The sequence below is a fragment of the Onychomys torridus genome, chromosome 3, assembly GCF_903995425.1.
Source record: "Onychomys torridus chromosome 3, mOncTor1.1, whole genome shotgun sequence".
Taxonomy (NCBI): Eukaryota; Metazoa; Chordata; class Mammalia; order Rodentia; family Cricetidae; genus Onychomys; species Onychomys torridus.
The window spans coordinates 19,716,447-19,732,348 of NC_050445.1; the positions used below are offsets into that span (position 1 = coordinate 19,716,447).

Here is a 15,902-nt window from a genome sequence, read left to right on the forward strand (position 1 = left end):
CAAAATAATCCTGTACAATATAACAACCTTGGAGGCAACACAATCCCGGACCTCAAGCTCTACTATAGAGCTACCGTAATAAAAACAGCTTAGTACTGGCATAAAAACCGACATGTGGAACAATGGAATGCCTTATTTTTTGCCTCCTTATTTGCCATCCTGAAATTGAGTATTTTGCTCTTCACAAGATAGGAGTGCCTATTTTGAAGCAGTATTATTTTTAATTTGTTACATCAGGTTTAAGAGATTAAAAAATTAAAATATAAATTATACTCCCCAAATTAGTTTTACTCCATAACAGTTCTAGCATCTCCACTATTCCTAGTTCCTTACTGTTCTTTGTGAGAAGACATTTGAAGACTCTATCCATTCAAAGTTATCTCCAAGTTTCTTAGGAGTCTGAAAACCAGCATTTTGAAGCTACTATTTAGGCTACTTATTGACAGAATGATAAATGTATGTCCTAGTCTCTGTATGTTAAATATGGCTGACTTAATGAGCTGTGTCCTACTTGTCAAATCAGTTCCTTCAACTATATATCTCTTTATAGATAAGGCAATTCTCTGAAACCACAATTTAAGGAGGAAAAAACAGGGTATGGCCCTTGGTTTTCTTTCAAGATAATATCCCTGCATATAGGATAAAAAGTATTAGTCATCCAGTATTAGCATCATGTTATGAAATTGTAAATATTGATACATTCTTCACAGTAATATCATCATGTACTGATGAATTCTGATCCACCTGTGCCAATGGGTTTTTATGGTCTCTGCAATATGTTATCTTTATGTGCTATGGTTTATTTTTAATCATTCAAAATCTATTACCACCATTGCAATTATATTCCTCAGATATAAATTAGAATCAATTTTATAAAATCTAAATTTGAAATTACTATCATGACCTCAGAAAAGTGGGTCATATAAAAATATTACTTATTGGGAATTTAAGAAATAATCATTTTGGTTTAAATAGACTTTTTTGAGCTGTACATAATTTTTAGCTGATTAATATTTTCATAAGCATAATATAAATTATTTTAATTTAGAGGGGAGTTTTATTTTAAAGATGAGTGGAGTATATTCAGATATGTATGATGGTGATGAGTGACCACAGGTAGAGCAAGGATGTTGAGCTATCTCTGGAAGGGGCAGAGCCTCTGCTACATGCTGTACTTTTTCACCACTGAGCCTCTCCTGCTTATTCATGCCTCCATTCTAAGATGCTAGTTGTTGTGTGTGAGAGGCACCAACCTCAGAGAGATTGGGATCTAGAACTAAGCAACAACTTTATTCTTCTTTCTGTCATCAAACACTCAGTGTATTATTTCTCTGTAATCATATTTGTGTTCTTGCCATACATTTCCTTTGAATCCTTACATATTGTTTTACACGTTCTAGTTTTTGCCAGAGGTTCCATCTCCCCTCTCCATCCTCCTATAGCTCCTCCACATTTTGGGTCACTTCATTCTTTATGAGCAGTATGCCCAAGGACAAATGCTGTACTAAGAGCCTGGGTGTAGATGGATATCTAGTTGAAACAGACGTTTTTGCTATGGAGTACACTTTATGAAGGAAAGATGGGTTCAAAAATCTTGCTGAGTGAAGTAAGCCATACTCAGAGTGTCAAATTTCATGTACTGTCCCTCTTATGTGGAAAGCACAATGAAATGATGACTAGAAAATAAAAAAGCATCTTTCGGCCTGGAAGAGGTATGCATGGAAGTTAGACTTAACAGTCATTATGTGTCCATAGACATGTACATGTGACTGTCACAGTAAAACTCAGAGTGGACAGTTAATATACATTAAACATGCAAGTGAATTTTTCTGGGTTTTTTTTGTTTGTTTTTTGGTTTTTGGGTTTTTTTGTTTTTGGTTTTTCAAGACAGGGTTTCTCTGTGTAGCTTTGGGCCTTTTCTGGAACTTGGTTTGTAGACCAGGTTGGCCTGGAACTCGCAGAGATCCACCTGCCTCTGCCTCCCCAGTGCTGGGATCAAAGGCGTGCACCACCACCGCCTGGCCTGTGTTTTTTCCTACATCTTTGATAGTACTTTTCTAGGGTTAACTGTAAAGTTACTATTGATGCAAACAGGAACAATTAAGCATTTTCCATGAGGCCGTGCTGAAGGGTTCCCTGTTGAAATTTCAGTTCCTGGGCTTCCATGTTAAGAATAGCAAGCTTCCCTCCTCTGAATACCATATTTGAGTTACAGCTTACAGTAGGGTCAGCTTTCCTCCTTTCTATCATTTTCACAGAGGAGGTTCTATGAAATAAATAAATAAATAAATAAATAAAGGATTTTCTCAGCACTGGGCTGCTGAAGGATTTCCAAACGTTCCTCTCTCCTTCCTCATCCTCTCCCATAGCTGTAATCACTAACCTGAAGTGCCACATCCTTGGATTTCATTTCTAGATTCCAAATACAACCACTCATGAAATAATATGAAACAACCACAACACTAAAAGGACTAAAGGACTAATTGCCTAAGCTTGTCAGTCACTAATCAAAGAATGGGATATCCAAAGATACATAAAAATTTTCTGTATTTAATAAACCTATTTTCAAAATTAAAAAAAAAAAGACTAAAGGACACATTAATTTGGAATTATGGCTTCCTAAAGGGTGCAACCGGTGTCATGAGGAGAGAAACAAAAGAAACATTGAGATAGGCAGGACAGACTTCCATAGGTGACATGCATGGCACTCCTACCTAGTGTAGGTTTCTTCTAATTTGACACCTCTGAGACAAGTCTTCCATGGGAGGATTATTCTTTGCATTGTAGCATTTTCAGTAGTCACAGTCATTCTTTGTACCAGGCACCAGTAACACACATTTTGTTTCTTCCTCATACACCTCGGGCGACAAAGTAGCCCCAGTTTCAAACCACTAGAAAGAGGAAGGATTGATTAAAATCACATTGATTACTTTTAAGTATCTTTTGAGTGTCATCACATCTGACAGTGTAACATTTATTTACTGGATGAAAGCCTTTAGAATTTAAAACTTGAAGTTGTTTACAGACAACAAGTGGCAGAAATGAGGACTCAAATTTATAATATCCCCGACTGCCATGAATAGTTGACAAAAAGGTGAGGAAGACAAAGATAGACTGAGTCCACTTAAAGACTCTGCTAAGGTCAGCTCTGCTTTAGTATCCCCTTTGGTAACATCACATTTTAAAATATATTTCTTTCTCAAGATATTGGCTCATGTGCAGAAATTTAAAAGAGATTTAGGTTTATTTCCTACTTTGTAGTCAGAGCTTGGATTATGGTTGTTAGACCATGATTTGTGAAAATACTTGAAGCCAGGGGAAAAGGCCGAGTTTTCTATTACAGTGATAGATTCAATGGCATTTCAAAGTAAACATTGCCAATAAAGAGAGCAAGAGTGTGCAAAACCAGGAAGATAAGCTATAAACAGTCAGCATTTTTTTCCTTTTCTCCTGAAACTTAGCTATGAAATGTTAACATTTAAAAATTGCAGAAACAGTCCAAAGTAGAAGTTAGAAGTACTATGAGAATTGAGTAGATTACATAATCATTTGCTACATAAACAAGCAGAGAGATTAATAGGCATTCACTCATACTCACAATGTCCACAAACATAAAGATTTTATTTTGTGATTTTTATGCTGTTTTTTTTTTTTTAGATCACAATGCATAAGCCTAATGCATTAGTGGGGAAGTAGTTGAGATTATTTTAATATTTATCAAATGGAAAGTGTCTTAGGGTTTCTATTGCTGTGAAGAGGCACTATGACCATGGCAACTCTTATAAATTAAAGTTTTAATTGGGGTGGCTCTCTCATAGTTTAGAGGTTCAGTCCATTATCATCATAGTGGAACGTGGTGGTGTGCAGGCAGACATGGTGGTGGACAAGCAGCTGAGAGTCCTACATCTGACAAGTAATAGGAAGTGGTCTGAGTGTCACACTGAAGGAAGCTTGAATAAAAAAGACTTTAAAGCCTGCCTCCACAGTGACATACTTCCTCCAACAAGGCCACACCTACTTCAATAAGTCCACACCTCCTAATAGTGCCGCTCCCTTTGGGGGCTATTTTCATTCAAGCCACCACATTGCAATAGGGAAGAATAAGTGCTTAATTTTTGTATGTAGCTCTATCTATGTTTCTGTCTCTCTCTGTCTTTGTCTCTCTCTACCTCTCTGTCTCTCTCACACACATATACACACATACACACACATACATACACACACACACACACACACACACACACATACACACAGACATATACACACATACATAGGCTACATGAAATAATTTCCTTTAGAAATAAATAAGAAGGTCTTTGGATTGCAAAGCAGACATGAATACTGATACTTGAAGAATAGACAAGTTGCTTGGTTTTAATAGAATTATAAATTTATAGGCATAGTAAATGAAGTATCAGCAAACAAATACTTTGCCTACTATAAATTAGTAAAGAAAAAAATTAAAAATATGACTCTGCTCAATTTGAATTTCCGTTACTCTTTAGGGATTCATAATTTGACAGTTACTGATAGAGTCTAAGAGTTCTAAAATCACCTACTTTTTAAATCAGCACTCTAGGAGAAAGTTGTCACGTGACCTGATCAGAAGATCCCATATTCTGAGACAAAAGCACTGGCTCCTCTAAGATCATGTATATCTCTGGGATATTTAAGAACTTCCAAGATAATTCTTTCTGTTCAAATAATTATTTCCTTCTGTTAAGGAATGCAGGTCCCTGCTAGCTTTCTTCCTATCTTCTAGAAACCAGACTTAGCTTTAGAGAAAATCCATACTGGCTTAATCTGGTCATGGTATTGTAAAGCAAACCATGGTACAATGATCTTCATCTAGCAAACTCTACTTTTAAAGGTTCCTTCATTAAGACAGGTCCATCGGAATTGTCTTCCTTACTGGCAGGTAGTCATGCATGTCATGCACCACAGCACAATCACAGCAACACAACCTCTCTAGCTTTCAGTGTTGTGTGTTACATAAACTCTACTCTCCTGTGGGAGGGAAACAGGGGCTGGCTATCAATTCTCTTTCTGAATCTATTTTTTTTTTCTTTAATATGGTCCTCACTGAACCAGACAGGGTTAGTAATCATTATCAAAGTACTTGACTATGATTTTAATCTTACCACTATTTATTGCCACTACATATTTGGAGCTCCTCTTTCTCTTTAAGCTACAATAATGGTGATAGCAGGACCTGCTCTAATCCCATCACAACACTTCTCCTAATCTTGCTTGAGCACATAAACTAGCTTGCATGTTACTGTACTGAAAGGGGAAAGGAAAACAAATCTAGACATAATTATTATTTCTAGTCCTCCTTTCATAAAACTCCTCATCATGTTTCATATAAAATTTCACCTCCCTGCCCTACTCACAGCAACCTCAGAAATAACACCCGTGATACCCTGTTACAATCACCAGCTTTATTATCCTTTTCTGTAATCATTTCTTTGCTTTTGTGAATATACTTGTTATTTTCTGTTTCCCATTCAAATATATGATCCCACTCTCAGACTTTTCTGTCCTATTTGTGGATATATCACAGAGCCCATCATAATACAGAGTGATCACTATTCCTGAAAGAACAGAATATGTTCTGACTGGCTTGTTTATAAAGTTTCAATGTCACAAGGTCCCCCCAAACTTGTGAAACCACTCCTGGTTTGAATTAAAGAAATGTCCAAGCACTTATGGACAATTACTTTTATCTTAAGTAAAACTGAACTATATAAATTTTACTCTAGTTACCACAGTGCTGTCAACCAAGATTTCTCTACCTAAGAATCTGAAATGTTCATCATTTAATAAGTTAAGATAGTTATAGCTAGAAGTAAGGAAAGTCTTAAAAAGTAAACATCACACAAACAGGGAGTAGTAATAGTTGCAGCACCAATCCAATGAATAACAACAACAAACAAACAAGACATCTAACTTAATGATGTCTATTTTCTTCTAGAGAATCCACTTAGGAATCACAATTATTTATAGGAGAACATCTGTTGGTTCTGGTTATTCTTTTCTTGATTTTTTTTTAAGTGATTAACTAACTTCTTTCTAGGCAATGCTTCCTGTTTACTTTGAAATTCCAGACTGAAAACAGAATGACACACATCACTGTTTGTGGGGCATTTTATCTTTGAGATTATTTCTCTAGGGGTATCTTCCCATGCCCACTCTCAAATGGGAAGTGACAGTGCCTGGTACTTTGCAACTTAGCAAACTGCTGTCTCTTAGGGAAAAAAAAAAAAAAAAAAGCCTTATTCAGCATAAATGTAAGCTGCTACAGGGATGTTTCTTATATACTAAATTCCTAATGCAGTTTTAGGTATCCACAAATGTAATTATTTGAATAATATCTGCAAGGGAATTCGTTCTTGCTTCATTTTCTTTTAAATCCTGAAGGCTCAGTGCTGGCAACATTGCTTTGGTAGGAAATCAGATCAGCTGCCGAGGAGCGGCTCTTGAGCCAGGCTGCAAATGCACAATAGCTTTTAGAAATCTGTTGTTTACCAGTAATTATTTTCTACTCACTTATCTGTCAACACTTTCCCATTTAACCTACCAACTGATTAATACTGAGTAACATTCTACTTTTATTCTACAATAGCAAAACCTCAACACTCACTTGGAATTATGTTAAACAGAGCCTTAGAATTTTCCTGCTTCGTGAAAACTGGCTGGAGTCGTATTTTTCTTTTGTATTAGGATTGTAAATTTTTACATGTCCTTTGGACATAGGGATATATCTACATTTTCCCTCCATGCCTGCCCTTTAAATATAATGAGATAGCTACCTTATCAAATCTGACCTCTTATTTCACACACACACATCTATCTATTGGGAGGGACAAGTACATGCTAGATGCAAGTAGAGGTCAGAAACCAGCTTATAGGAGTTAGTTCCCTCCTTCCACCATCTGGACCCAGGGTTCTCACCCTCAAATCTGGACATAGAAGCAGGTGCCTTCACTGACTGAGCCATCCTATTATACCTCAGGATAATCTCATACTGTTGTTTGTACATCTATTTTGTTTCTCCAGTCTATATGGGCCCTGTAGAATGAAAGCATAATTAATTTCTTCATATTTGCCTTCTCTGACAGCCCGTAAAAAGTCCTAAGATTGCCTACCAAATTGTAAATTTAGGCAAGTAGAATGATAAGACTAAAACTCAATAAATGATGATATAATTTTGCCAATCCAGATTAAATCACAGCAGACTGCTCTGCTCTCTTCATTAAATGTCCCTAACTCTATTAAAAATTCTATCTCAGATTTAACCATCAGAAGAGCTGGGTCTTTAAGAGACTTTTTGCGTAAAGAGCAGGTCATGGTTTTTGTTGCCTGTTTCAACTATGTTATGAAAAAACATCTTACGGCTTGGATGATGTATGGAAAGGTGTATTTGAAATTAGATGCCAAAGTACCCAGGGAGCATGCTTTTAATAAATTTCTTGTATTAGTGTACTTTGGCAGGGAGACTTTTGAAGTCCATCAGTGCCGTTATGATAACCTGAGACACTTCAGCACTAAAAGATGTTCCGTGACAAAGGTTAACTTCAATTAGAATAGGATGGGTATATCTTTCAAGTAAGTAGACTTTGCAAAAGTCTCCTTCTTTGGGTTTAAATGACCAATGAATGCACATAAGAGAGCTTAGCATTAAGAGCAGTAAGTACTGTTTTGTTTCAAAATGAAAACAGTTGAGAACCTCAACTTGTTTCCTCTTAGTAAGACAAACAATGTTGACCAGTTGCCTAACATTTCTGTGCACATATTATTTAAATGTAATTAAAATATCTGACTCTCAGTGCTTCACAATGACTGCCCTTGCAGCTATGACAGAATCCTGGCTTACTCTGAGCCCAACAAAAGATCAACAGACAGAAGATCTTCCTTCTTAACTGTCCTGGGAAAGAAATTTGCATTGTTAACCAAAACTTTTTAGTCACTTCCCATGGGAAAAAGAAGTCCTTTTTGAGGGCACTGCAGACTAGTTTGGCATGTGCTGACACTTCCTTACATCTTTTCAATGGCAAAATCATTTCCAGGCCACCAGACACAGTGAATAATTCCTGAATGCTACATGTGGCGTGGCCAGGATGACAGTACTGCCATCTGGAATAATAACAAAATTTCCTCACAGCAGACATCCTTTCTGGAAGGATCACTCATGCAAATCATGTGTCCAGTCCTTCATTTTTTCTGTCTTTTCCCCACTGGACCTTGCTATGACAGCAGAATACTTAGAGCAGCATTTTCTTTCTTTCTTTTCTTTTTCTTTTGTCCCCTCAGAGAAGAACTACATGGACCACACCCAGTTGCCTTTCTTGTACTCATAGGTATTAGGGAGGGTCCAGCATCTTCAATTAGAAAAACATTACTGTTCTTAGCTTTTCGTCTAATGTGTAGGGTTTGCATTGGTATTGGTCATAAGAAAAAAAATGAGTTCACTCATGTCTGGAACATCACAGATGGCAGAGATAATGGTAATACATGAAAGACGAAGCAACTCTCTCAATCCAGATCCCCAAATATTAATGGAGCCTCTCAGAACAACTCCCTGATTCTAACCACACCAACAGTGTTTATTGACAAACTAACATGCTGCCTTTCTTGGAAATGTTTTGTTTCCAGTTACCTAGTTGAGTTTTCTTTATTAATTGGTTGTGGGTTTTGTTTTTTGGTTTTTGGTTTTGTTTTTAGCATTTTGTGAAGTTGACGGTGACTTGTTTTGAGACGAAATCAATACAGAAACCGTAAGAATAACTGTATCAAAGAGTATGTGTGGGCCAGTGTGGAGGTATCAGTGATTTGAGCTGTGTTTTAATTTCTCCCTATTTCATTCTTTCTTGGGTCATTTGACCCAACAATTTGTTACCCCAAATTTATCTTATCTCCAATTGATAATTTTTTGCAAAGGAAAAATTAGCTTATTTTTAATTTTTTTTTAAATTTTTTTTTAAATTTTTTAAAGGGAGTCTCACTGGGGATACAAACCATACTTAAGGATAGAGTCCATGTCCAGAAACACATGTTGGATGAAGGTGGGAAATGGATCTGAGAGGAGTTAAATAGAGAGATAAAGGTTGAACTTGGTCAAAATACATTGTATGTATATCTGTAATTCTTAAAAAAAATGAAAATATCATATTAAAATTTCAAATTAAAGGCTTTAAAGCAAGCAGAACTCAGTCACAACCAAAAATCAAGATATGATTATTTGATGTTTGAATCCTGGCCTTTTGGAAGGTTATTTCATCCAGGAAAATGGCTGGACTTGGAGGTGTGGAGTAGCGTGTTGTGTGGAAATGTCAGAACTTCAGGAGAAAGTTTAAGTCCACTACCACTTGAGTCACTGATATAGATTTGGGAAGTTTTGTTTTGTCTGTTAAGATCTGTTTCACCAAGAAAGTCCTTCTATATTATCACATGCCATTGCTGATTGGGTTTTGCTTTATTAGGATGCATTTAATTCAGACTGGTCTGAAATTTACTATGTACTTAAGAATGAACTTGAGCTCCTGGTTCTCCTGCCTCCAAATTCCACAAACCTATGTGCTGGAATTACAGGTGTTTGCCACTGGTTCCTGCTCCCATACCTTTTATGAAAACCGGTAGTCATTTCTACATTGTATTTAGTGTATCAACTATGCATCTCTTTATCCACTGGGATTTATTTAATAATAAGTACCTTTCATTGTTTTATTGCCTAGTGGATATCAGCATATTTCATAACTACTTAGTATTGTATAAAGACAATTTAAAGTATCAAATTGTGTTTGAATTATTTGAGGTTTTATTTTCTGTGACATCTAATTTCCATAATAGCATAGTTTATGTTGCTACATCTAGCCAAAATAAAGAGATTTTGTTTGAAAAAATTTGAAATTTAATCATTCATTTTTCCTGTGACGCACGTTGTCATGATGTTTTTCTTGCATATTCCTGAAGATACTTCTTATGGCCTTATAAAGGTAGTGCAAATGATTTTCAGATACACTTTAGGAAATTTAAGAGCACTAATGTTGGATTTCTACCTTTAAATAGGAAATTCATTGTGTAATGATGTCATTTATGATTTAAAAGTGGTAAATTTTCTATTACAAGATTGAATATTAGGCTTCAATGGTTTAGTCATTGTGTCTTATCCTTAAAGTAATAGCTGTTCTAAGTGGTGGCCCAGCAGTTTATCAGCACAAAATCACTAAAGAAAAGTGCTATTGATTTTCACTATCAGTGGCTAAGGAAATGCTTTATGCGCTAGAATTAGTCAAGAAACCTGGAGTAAAATATGAAAATGCCACTAAAAGTGCCATAGTTTTTAGAATATTCATTGACAACATCAAATTTCTAAACAAAAAAGAGATGACTTTCCATACATACAATATCCAGAATTTTGATAAATCCTTGTAAGCTTCCCAAACATGTTTAAAATGGAGTATCACCCAAATCTTCAACCTTAAGGAAGAAAGAAGATACATCACTTAAGGAAAAAGGATGTAACTATGGGTAATCCTGTTAATCAAATTAAGCCAGAAAGACAAATATCTTGTTTTCTCTCATTAGTGGTCCCTAGACTATATACATAAACATAAAATCATATATGTATGTATTTGTATATGCATGGCATGCAAGTATCAAAACTGTTTAGAGATAAAAAGAGAACTAACAGGATTGGAGGTACAAGAAAAGGAGAGGCTGGGTCTGTGGAGGGAACATGTTCTAAAATGCAGCAAAATACTTGTACTGACCAGCTTTGTATCAACTTGACACAATCTGGAGTTATTACAGCCTCCTTTGAGGAGGGAGCCTCAAAGAAGAATATGTTTTCATAAGATTGGGCTATGAGCTATCCTTCAGGCTTCATTTTTAAAAATTACTTACTGATGGGGGAAAGCCCAGCCTATAGTGTGTGGTGATATCTCTGGGCTGGTGGACCTGAGTATTATAAGAAAACAGACTGAGCAAACCATGGGGAGCAAATCAATAAGCAGCACCCCTCCATGGCATCTGCATTATCTCCTGAATCCAGAGTTCCTGTCCTTATTTGAGTTCCTGTCCTGACTCCTTCACAGATGACTGCAGATGTGAAAGCATGAGCCAAATAAACCCTGCCTTCCCAAACTTGATTTTGGAAATGGTGTTTCATCATGGCAATAGTAACCCAAACTAAGACAATACTTATATGAATTGTTTAAAAATGTTTTACATCTTCAAGAATATTGTAGTCATAAAATATAATCACTGGATCATTTAAAGCAGTGGTTCTCAATTTTCCTAATGCTTCAACCCTTTAATACAGTTCCTCATTTTGTGATGACCCCTAACCATAAAATTATTTGTGTTGCCACTTTCTAACTGTAATTTTAATACTGTTATGCATCATAATGTAAATATCTGATATGTCAGATATCTCATTTATGAGCCTTGTGAAATAGTCATTTGACCCCCCGAAAGGGTCTTGACACACAGGTTTATAAACCACTGTTCTGAAGGTTCAGGTTCCTGAAAGCAACAGGGGGACAAGTTTGAGACTCCTTTGTTGCGGTCTTGTAGCTGGTTGAAAAGATGAAAAAGGAGCATCATAGGAAGGTGATCCTTAAAGCCGTTTGCTTTACATTAAAACAATATACATTCTGATAAGCCTACTGATTCTTTCTATAAAGCTGTTCTATAACACTATGGATTTTGGACCATGGGGATTAGGTATCCATGATTTTCTCTGGCTAAATTATTCTAAAATGAAAGGACTCTTGGTAATCCTTTCACACAACGTCAGGAGAAAGTAAGTGCTTTTTCCGTTGGGACATTTCTGACAGCTACAGCTATTAGTGTTTGTTTATTTTGCTCCAGCAATTATAAATTATTATGCAATTCTTATCCTCTAAAGGTTTGATTCTTCTGCCAACATTCAACTCAAGTAAAATAGATTAAGTGAATGTGAACACAAAAACAGCTAATTTAAACTACCAAAGGAAATGTATTTTGTTGTTGTTGTAATTTCTGACTGGAGTCTAAAATATGAAACTTTTGATATATTGTTTCTCTTTTACTCAGTTATGTTTGGAAGTAGAAGACGCTTCCGTGGGAAATTGTGTTTGTGTAATGGGTTTGAATGTGTATACATGGCTTTAGTATTGCACAATGAACTATGGTGAAACTGCCAATTCATTTTATGAGCTAACTAGCGAAGATAATACTAAGAATAGCTCATCAGAAACCTAGTGGATTTTTCATGAGTTATATTACAGGAATGGTTGTTAGTATTCCCATAAAAAGATACATAAAAATACTCTTTTACTCTGGTGTGGAGAAGTGTACGAGGAACTCTACATTATTTTATTTTTTGGGTCCCTGTTTATGACATTTAAATTAAATGTGAGGAATATCATCATAAAAAATTGTAAGTGGACTCTGAAGAAAATTTTTTTCTTTAAAAATTTCTGAGCAATATGTAAGTTCTCATTGGCTTATTTATCTTCTCTCTTTGTATTTAAGAGGTAATGTTTTCTATGACAGATTAACAGCATTAGTCTCCATCCTAGCCATAATAATTACAGCCTACTATTGACACTGACATTAACATAAGCGGTTCTAAAATCAAAGTTATAGCAAATGAATGAATATTGATCTAAGATCAAGCTTAACATAAAATTTAAGGGAAAAAAACTGTCAGAAGTTATCATATATGAGACAGTGGCCTAAAACTAGTTTTGGTTAAAGCATTATACAAGTTGTGGTTTATATGGTGGAAAAGTATTTTGATTCCTGGGCTTTGTTTAAATGACCAAAGCAACTGGTAATTTGGCCATTCGTGTATGCCCTGTGTGGAACATCACAGTGATTTTCAGCCCATCTCTCTATCCTGGATCTGCAAAAGAAAACATACATTTGATTTGTATGTTGATGAAGTAAATAGTAAGGAATACTCAGACCTATGTTTGCTTTTACTTTGTCTCTGTCTTACATCATCCACCACCTCTCACACAGACATAGGGGTTGCCTTGGTTTTCCTTGAATTAGCCAAATTCCTCCCCACCCCTCACACATGTATAAATGTCTGTCTCAACAAAACGTCCTTCCCCTGCTAACTGGAAACGAAGCCATCAAGTTTCTCTGTCCAATACAATCTTCAACCTTCCAACTTTCACCTACATACAAAATGATGTGTGGTGTCCTTGTATTTCAGGTGGTAGTCAGGGACAGGCATATCCAGGTTCTTGGCTTTCGACACAAGGAGTTGAAAACAAGGGCTCAGGCAGACTTACAAAAGAAGCAAGACAATTGTTGCTGAAACAAAGAGATACACCGATTAGAGGAGTATACACCGTCAAGACTGACAGCAAACCAAATGAGTGGGAAAACTCCAGGGCCCTGATATTGTTCAAGCTTCCTTCCATGCAGTTGAAAAGAAAGAGAGCCCAGTTACAAGTGAGTGTACTTTGTGTTGCTCTCTGTTTTCACTAATATTTTAGGTCCAACACTCATTTTCCTACTCCACACAGCACATCTGTTTTTAATTACATACCTATTCAATTATGCAGCAGCATCCTACTGTAAATAAGGGATGTCCTCTAAAGTTTACAAAAGGACAGTGTCTTTTTGCACAGACCATCCCCTCAAAGAATTTTAGACCAGATCTACTGTGCTTCTGTTTTCCATATCCTGGTCCAATGGGATGCATTTGAGAAGAAACTTTCTAGATTTGGATGTTACCAAGGTCAAAGTAAAGTGTACTATTGTTCAGAAAAGGGAAAACTGAAGCCAGCACAAGTGGAGGAGCTCTAGGAGGTGTGCTGGAGAGGCTGCTGAGGTTGATTAGTACAGTGTTTGGAGAGTAGTGTGGTAGCATAGTTTCTGTAGGAGGAGCTTAGCTGGCAAGTACACTTATTACAAGGAGTATGTGCATAACCCCAAACCAAACTGACTCTCCAGCTAAAGGGTCTCCAATGCTTGATTGCCTGACTTGTACAAAAACTATAATGGACCTATGTTTATATGTATATAAAATATTGAACATACATATTGAAAAATAGGCTTGAATTGTTACATTTCCTGTACCCATAACTCTTTGTTCCTGTTTTTACCCCATTTGTTAAACAGTACATACATGTATACCACACTGTAGCAATGAATAAAACTAAGTTAGTATTTTTTTTTTCAAGTTTCATGTATACATTCCTGTGTGTTTGTGGTGGGGAGAGTGGGGATGTCACCTTAGGCATGGAACTCAGAAGATAACTTTCAAGAAGAGTCAACTCTCTCCACATGCAGAACTCACAAGACAACTCGCAAGAGTCAGCTCTCTCTGTACACCATGTTAGAAGCAGGAATGAACTCAACCATGACTTTGGAGGCCAATGCTGTACTTGCTTGTGCCATCTCTCAGGCTCCCACCATTGTATGGATTCTTTGTTAGAGGCATCCCATGGAATATTCCTATAGAGAAATTTAGATGACATAAATCATATTAATAGTTCAAAAGGAACACTAACAATTGCCTTTTGATTCACATGTTATAAATCTTTTGATTTTGAAGAAATACAAAGTCTTCTTTGCTCAGAAACTATTGCACACATTATATACAATAGGAAGAAAAGTCAGCTCCATCACAGAACAGGAAAATTATCTCTAATATATTTTTTCTTTTTTATGGTTAATTAAATTTATTCATTTATTTTACATCCTGTCTGAAGTTTGCCCCTCCATCCTTTCCTCCCATTCCCACCCCTCATATCCCCCAGCTTCCCCAACCCCATCTACTGCTCCTGGTTTATGTTTAGAAAGGAGCAGGCCTCCCACAGGTGTCAACAAAGCATGTCATTGCAAGTTGAAGTAGGACTAAGCTCCTCTCCATGTATTAAGGCTGGGCAAGGCAATCCTGTATGAACAACTGAGGTTCCTCAAAGCCAGTCAAAGCATTAGGGACATGCCTTGCTTCTGTGACTAGGATCCCCTCAAATATATCAAGCTACACAACTATCACTCATATGTGGAGGGCCTAGATCATTCCCATGCAGGCTCAATTTCCTTGGCAAAAGATAAGAGAAAAGATCCCCTGGGTAGACTGGAGGTCAGCAGGGATGGGAACATGAGGGATTGTAATATATTTAACAATTGAAAATCATGTCTAAACTCATATACTTTTTTCTACCACTTTATGTAGTCACAATAAACAACATAAAATCACATGAAATACTCATGATGTAATCACCCTTAATTTTGTTTATTCATGTACTGCATTTTGCTCTATTTAAAGGTGCCAGATTAAAATAAATCTCCCTGTAGTGGATAAATCTGGATGCATTGGGCATGTGGGAACCAGCAGAGGCCAAGGCAGAGTATAAAGTTCAACAGAATTATAAGGAAATTAAATACACAGTCTTTTTTCCAACACACTAGTCCTTAGGAATACTGAGGCTGCAGTAATAATAACTTCCACTCTACATTACACCACAAAGCACCACATGAAACTGGATAGAGCTGAGAACTTCAGTTTTCCACTTAAAACAGCTATGCTAATGATTCTTTCAGTAAACTTATGCTTCTCTCAACATTACTTATAAGCTTTCTTTATTGGGCAGTGATTAGTGAAGCCGCTCATATGTGGTCCATGTGCTGAAAATAATTAAATCTGAGAGATCACCCTTAAACGGGACTTCTATATCAAATACCACTCCACTTACCCCAAGGTTTCAGGAATATCACTGTAGAGGAGGCGGAGAGAATGTAAATAGCCAGAGAGGATAGGAAGGAATGCTGTCTTCTGGATATGATACTACCTTTGAACTCAACAAGGTCAAGCTACTCAACATTCCAGCAGGTTTGGGGAGTGGCTCAGAGGTTACCCATCTTCCAGTACCCATGGGTCTATATGCACA

General features: G+C 36.5%; 1 protein-coding gene across 3 annotated transcripts in view; it reads left to right on the forward strand.

The window, feature by feature from the left end:
* Window positions 1–15,902, forward strand: part of Grid2 (glutamate ionotropic receptor delta type subunit 2) — a 1,385,700-nt gene that overhangs the window by 502,507 nt on the left and 867,291 nt on the right. The gene's annotated exons all lie outside the window — the stretch shown is intronic.